We start from the raw sequence: 7676 nt of genomic DNA, 5'->3' as shown, positions 1-7676 counted from the left end.
GATAAAAGTTACTAGAAATTCACCTTATGTTTCGCACCTTTTCTTTGCGGATGACTCTTTTATTTTCATCGGCGCTAATCTTAAACAGGCTCATAACATGCTAGGTATCCTTAAGATCTTTAGTCTCTCTTCTGGTCAGCTTATTAATTATAAAAAATCAGGCACTTATTTCAGTAAAAAAGTTCAAAACAAACATTGTAAATTGCTTGCTAGAATTCTCAAGGTTGGGAGAATTACTAAAACTAACACTTACTTAGGTACTCCTCTTTTCTTTAATAGATGGAAAACTTTTAACTATCAATTGTTGTTAGAAAGATTTTATAGTAGAATACAGGGTTGGAAAGCAAAATTTCTCTCTCAAGCTGGTAGGACTACCCTTATAAAGTCTGTTAATAGTGTTATGCCCATGTTTCAGATGATGTGTTTTTCGTTGCCTAAAAAACCTTAGATAGAATAGATAATCTGCAAAGAGATTTCTGGTGGAAAAAAACTAAGAATAACAAAGGTGTTTATCTGAAGGCTTGGGACGCTATATGTATTAGTAAAGAGAGTGGTGGACTAGGAATCAGAAACCCCCACAAATTCAACCTAGCGTTACTAACTAGATTAGCTTGCAGACTCATCAAAAATCCAGATAAACTTTGGTATGTGATTATTAGATGTAAATACTTTAGAGATAGGAACCCCCTCAATTATAAGAAAAATAAGAATAAATCTTTGGTTTGGAAAAGTATATGCAAAGGGCTTGACATAATTAAGGAAAATCATAACTGGGATATTAAAAATGGTGAAAGCATTGAAGTATGGAAAGAAAAATGGCTTCCAGGAAACAATATACCTGTTCCTAAAAACAACTATCAAGTAGATATGAATAGTAATGTTTCCAGTCTTATTAAAAGTAATGGTACGTGGAATTATAGTATGCTGAGGGATATGTTTGACTCTCAAACTATCCAACAGATTAAACTTCTAGAACCTAAAATGGAAGGTGGGAGAGATAGTATTAAATGGATAGGTACTCGTGATGGTGAGGTTTCTGTTAAATCTGCATATAACTATTTGTGCAACATGAACCATACTAGTATTAAAGTTGATTGGATAGGAATATGGGACCTAAAAATCATTCCTAGAGTGAAAATGTTCTTATGGAAGGCATGCAGTGATTGCTTACCGGTGAAAGATAAACTGGGTAAACATATACCAATAGATACTCAGTGTGTGCTTTGCAATAAACTTGTTAGTGAATCTACAAGGCATCTTTTTCTAGAATGTCAATTCTCTGAAGCCATATGGAGGGGCATGTCATTTTCTTCAATTTTTTATAATGGCAAATCTCTTGATTTTAATAGATGGTGTGTTCAGTGGCTCAAAGATAAACAAAATAAAGAAATATATGCTTTTATTCTCTGGTCTATATGGAAATACAGGTGCAAAGTGGTTTTTGAAGATATTCAACCAGATCCTATTGATCTAATTGGAAAAATCAAAAAATATTCTAGTCAGTTTATAGAGAGTGCTTCTAAAGTTAATCATATAATTCCGGCCAAGAATAGGTCCAGTTGTGAATGTCCTCATCCTGGTTGTAAAAATGGAAAGGATAGTTTCATGTGTGATGATTCTTGTTACATTGCTTTTGATGCTGCTTTCAACAAGTCTAATCTAAATTTTTCTTATGCCATTGTCATATTTGACTATAAAGGAGTTATTATGGACTTTGCAGGAGGGAATGGCTGGTGCACAACAGCAGAAGAGGCAGAATCAAGAGCTTGTAGAGAAGCAACTAGATGGACAGAAGATATAGGAACTACAAGAATTGTCTTCCTTAATGACAATCTCAATGTCATCAATGCTATGAGAAGGAGAAATTTTGCTGTCAATTGGAGAAGTAATGCTTATATAAAAAAAGCTATAAATATCTCCAATTTTTTTGCTTCCACTTCCTTCTATTATATCAAAAGGGACTGTAATATTTTAGCGGATAGGTTTCCTAAGTACTTAAGTAAATTCGATGTTAATTTGGGTGTGTATGATGTAAATTCTAAGAACTGGAATAGGAATAGAAAAGTAGATTTCCTTTCAAAAGTTTGTAATATAAACTGCGATGTAATGTTTCCTTCTTAGTTGAATGAAATTTCTGTTTTATAAAAAAAAAGACAAAAAAGACAAAAAAGACAAAAAAGAAAAACTACTCCAGTAAGAAAAGTCGAAATTGAATAAATACCCCTCCTTTTCAGGGGTCTTCACAAATACCCCTAAGGGAAATTTCTATGGCAATAGTCAAATTTCATTTTTTTGTTGAGCCAGGTGGATGACCAAACTGGTTTTTCCATTATGGTAAAGCACACAACGGTTGATCAATAAGCGCCCGAATTTCAGACACACGCTGGCGTTGGAAGAAAACACGCTCGCGTTGGAAACTAAAGCGCTGGCGTGGTCGACAGGAACGCTGGCGCTGGTCCTATCAACGCGGGTGTGAGAAACAAAATCGCCAACGTTCATATCTCCAACTACCATAATTCCAACGTCCATATTTGCAAAACTATAAATTCCTTCGACCGGTTTCATTTTCAGTCACACCACTACTATTTCCTTCTTCTAAAACTCTTCAAAACCAAAAAATTATAATACAATATGAGCAACTTATTAAGAAAAGCGGCGAATAGTCTAAAGAAGAAAAAAGATCGAAGAAATGAACTGGCACCGCGGCCTGCCACAGGTGTAGATTTTTCTCAAAATCGGATGCATAGTTTGCTGCGCCGAATGTCGTTGTTGGTCCATCATTAGTCCAAGGTCATGTGTCGGGGCATCAAGATCGGTCTGAGGATTATTTTAGAATGAGAGATGGATTTTTAGACTTAAAGGCTATTTATGAAGTTTTACCCCCTCAAGTCTGAGAAAGGGTTGACATATATCCTTGGCGTGCGCTTTATAGTGTGAAGCCTAGAAGAGACAACAACAGAATTCCGACAACAGTGGTAGAAAGGTGGTGGGCGACGACGCACACATTCCATTTTTTGGATTTTGAAATTGGTAAGTTTGTTTAACTTAGCTTAAATTATATTTTTTTAAAAATTATTAAATAATCAAAAGAATTAATCATGATTGATATTATACTTGTAAAACGAATTACGCCCCTTCATTTGTATTTCATTTGTGAGATCCCAAGTGGAATAGCAGAGCCGCCACCATCCAACCAAGACGAATGGATATCAAATAGTAAATGGGAGACGTTTTTTCCCTCGTTCATAGATTCAGAAATACCTGAATATTATAAACAATTGAAAGGAGGTGGGATTAAATGTTCAGCGTTGAAATATTTCCTTAACCAACCCAGAAACCCAGAATATGTAGATGACTATTCTAAACTCGAAAGGATGTTTATCTTATGGGTACTGGGTCAGACATTCTTTTCAAACTCAACTTCTGTTGCTCGTGTTGGTTAGCTTCAAGCGTTATAAGATCTTGACAAAGCACTAGATTATGACTTGGGATCTGCAATTTTTGCAGAATTGTACTGTGCGCTGGATGATGCGTCTAAGGGCGGAGATAACTTCACTGGTTTCTGGGGCATCATAGAGGTAAATATCAAAATTATTATTTTAAAATTTAAATAATTTTTATGAGCAAATGTAGATTAAGTCAAAATACTAAAATTATGGAGTAATTTGCAGTATTGGTGGTATACCTACTTCCGTGTTAGTAAACTAATCCTTAAAGACGATACACAAAGATTTCCAATGATGGATATGTACATCTCGACCAACTTAGCGAAGGGCACTGGCATCGACATCTCGGGTTCCAGTTTTGTTCAGAGGTTTCATCAGATGACTCGGAGCCACAACAACGTCGTTCCTCACCCTTACATTGATTTCCTCAGTATGGTGATGATGTTGAACAACGTATTGTTGATTATCCTTACTACAATGTGATTGTCAGTGAGATAGAGTTGAGGAGCCAACTGAACGATTTGTATTGGATAACTCGATAAATGGGGGCTACACACTTGGATGTGTGTCGGAAATGGAACGAGAACACAATGTTTGGATTGAGTCCAACTGTAAATGATGATGGGCGGCGGTCACATGATTCTGATTCCACCAGATCATGGCACGATAGTGATGACACAGTGGTGGGAGAAACACAAGTACGACATAGTTCTTCTTCACCACACATACACGCAATACTTCTTCACCAAAAATTGTGCTTGTATCTCAACCTCAAGTATTTCAGATAGATCTTAGGCGCATTTCATCATCATTCTCGCCCTACAACCCAAATGATTGCTATACACCACCACCACAACCATAAACATCTTATATGCTTGGAGGACCGAGTGCACCGAGTGCTTTCCAACAATCTCCTAGTGATTTCCAATCGCCTAATTTTGTTCAACCATCTTTATCTCCTTATGGAAATTTACTTAATATGTTGGCAATTGGGGATGTCTCAGGTCTATCCGCAGGTCTTGGAGAATTCTTGACTCCAGAAGATAACAATGGGAGAGCTAGCGATGAGCAACGTTAGAGAGATTGTTTGTAATTTTTAATTCTACTACATTTGTAATTTTAATTTTAAAAGTACGACGGTCCGAATTAAATGAAATTACATATGTTTAAAATTAAGCGTTTTACATTAGCTTCACTGAATTACGGCGGACTACATTAGCTTTAAAATTAAGCGTTTTACATTAGCTTCACTGAATTACGACGGACTACATTAGCTTCAAAGAAGGGGTTTAAACTGTTCAACACTTTAAGGATTTTGAAAGAAAAAGCCACATTTTTCCATCTTCTCCATTCAACCAAATATCTTGTTACCATCTCAGCATCAGTTTCACCTCTCAGTCTATATCGATTGGCTGGTATGGTTAAAGCTACAAACTCACTTACTTCTTTCTTAATTGTATGAAAACGATTTTCTATGTCGCATATAACAGGACGACTCAGATTACAGGTGTTACTGCAGAACCCGTCGTGAATAACCGCCCAAAAATTCACCCGTGGATAGTTTGCTGAAACAAGCTGAGTAAATAAAAAAACATAGTTTCTGCAAATAGATTCATCTTCTTCTTTAGTATACGGAGCGCGCCGAACTAATAAGGGCCCAGACATGTTCAAGAATTGAAAATTTCAAGAATTGAAAAATTTGTTGAAGTGGAAGAATTTTTTTAAGCTCAGAGAAGAGTAAAGAAGACTAGATTGTGTGAATATGAATTTGGAGTTGAAATGGAGAGTATTTATAGAACTCAAAAATTATAGCCGTTAGATCACAAGAGTTCTAAGCCATCCAGATTCAGCTGTTAGCGCTTCTACAAAAAACTCGGCGCTTTCAGGAACGACGCTGGCCAGTGGAGTAAAAACGTGCGTTGGTAATAAAAGCGTCAGCGTCTTTGTCTCAAACGCCAGCGCTGGTGCCAAGATCGCCTGCTCTTTCATCAAGCGTGCGCTACATGTTTTAACTCAATGAACAAACCAACAAATTTGTTGGTTTGAACATCCATTTTTCATGTTTGTTGAGTCCATAGTGGGAGAAAAATGAACAAACTCCGAGTTTGTTCATTCCATAGGAACTGCTCTAAGGACTTCACAAATACCCTTAAAGGGTATATTTTAAGTTTTTAGGGTATAGTTTTTGCACATCTAAAATTATATTAAGTCAATTAAACCTCCGCAGGAGGTTGGGTTGACGTTTTCACGCGTCAAGAACATACTAGTTCATTTTCATTAACCAAAAAAGTACTAATTCATTTTCATTATCCCCTTAAAAAAATAACCTTAAGGGTATTTAAATAAAATAGACAGGGGTATTTGTGAAGGTCTTATATTCTAGGGGTATTTAATTAATGATCCCAAAATAAAATTGGTACATTTATTAGTGCTAGGGGAGGAGGGGTACCAGAAACCGTATGCGAGTGAAGCCTTCATAATGGTCCCCTTGTATCAGATATATACTGGTATCATATCGGTATTTGTGATGACCTATAGGATACGGCGGTATCAGTGATACGGGCCGAAACCAATCGGTACAAAGAATTTTTATTTACGGAAAATGGGTCATTTGTCCAAATATTTTTAAATCACAGTTCAAATGGACGAGTAAAAAATAGTTTGGGTGAAATGGCCAAAAAAACATAGCAAGGATGAAACTGGATTCATCCTAGCTTAAATTTAAAAAATAGCAAGGATGAAACTGGATACATCCTGTGTAAATTAAAAATAAGAAAAAATATTTGAAAATGGGCACGATGAAACTGGTTACATCCTGCCTATTTTTACATTTTTGTCCATTTAAACAGTATCAAAATCTAACTGTCCATTTCACCCAGGAATTGTTGATTTTGGTCTTTTTAACCAATTCTGTGTTTTATTTAATTAAGGTGTCGCCGTCTTCCATCGTACAAATGTGCATATACTATTGTGTATTAGATATGAGTGAGCATGTTTGATTCTCCATTTATTATGAAGATAGTGTGAAAAGATATTAAAATTTGAGTTAAATTTTTCAAAATTTGAATAACAAGCAGATGGTTGAGTAAATTTCTCAATATTTGAATAATGATTAGATGGTTGAATTTGATATCATATCATATCCTATCGTAGAGGATATGTAAAGGTCCCGCATGAATATTCAAAGGATCATGTTGATGGTAGTTTTTAGTTTAAGGGCTAAAATCGTAAACCCTGTATTTAATGCGCTGTCATCCTGCAAAGGAACATAAGTCATTTAAAAGCAATTAGTGTTTAAGCCTCTTCGCTCACATATGTATTGAGCAATTTAATATATCTGTATATATGAAATTTACTCAGAATGATGCATGCAATAACAATCCCAAAATATTCTGTGAATTTTATCTTCCACCAGCATTATTCACTAATGCATGACTTGCCTAGTATTTTCCTATGCTATGTTCCCAGCCGAACTCTCAATATTTACATGACATGACGATTAAATGTTCACTCTTAGCAGAGTAGCATGAATCTCCCGAAGTGTCAATATTGAGATATGCATGGAAGTACTCACTCAGGCTGCATCACTCTCTGACAAAGAGAATTTTTTATCGACGCACTTTTAAGTTAGCTCGATCGAACACGCTTGAATTCCGTAGGGAAAATCTAGACTGTTAATATAAGTCTTAAGAAACGATCACGACCACACAATTTGGCCATGCAAAAGGGCGGTCGTGCTCCTTTTGAGACGCTCAATCCGTGACTGATTCGATCGATCTCTAAAACAACGATGCTCCATGCACATCGATTATTTGGAGCTGCTTGTTTAAAAGCGATGCTTTACGTGCATCCAATACATACGATATTTCATGAATATCGGCTTCACAAATAACTTAGTTATTTAACCTAAAGCGCTACGTGTTGCTTTCAGCGGCAAGTCCCACGACTTGACCCATTTACTCGAGACATCAAACATGTCACAAACTGGGGGATACTCACTGGGGTATTGGTCTGGCGGTTTATAGCGTGCGGCGTGCAACACACCCATTACGAGAAAGTGTTAGGAAAGACGGACGGTTAACAACAATGGGAGTAGTGGGTGAAAGTGTGATCAGTTCTCTCTCATAATGGAAACGTGGTGATCACCACTCTTTACACAACCCCACTTCTCCACTGCTTAATCACCTCCACTTCCTACGAGATCAGGGTGTGCGCTCAATGACTTGTATA

Source organism: Papaver somniferum, chromosome 10 (genome assembly GCF_003573695.1).
Source record: "Papaver somniferum cultivar HN1 chromosome 10, ASM357369v1, whole genome shotgun sequence".
NCBI lineage: Eukaryota > Viridiplantae > Streptophyta > Magnoliopsida > Ranunculales > Papaveraceae > Papaver > Papaver somniferum.
The sequence above is the reverse complement of the archived record's forward strand: the minus strand, read 5'-3'. Positions refer to the sequence as shown.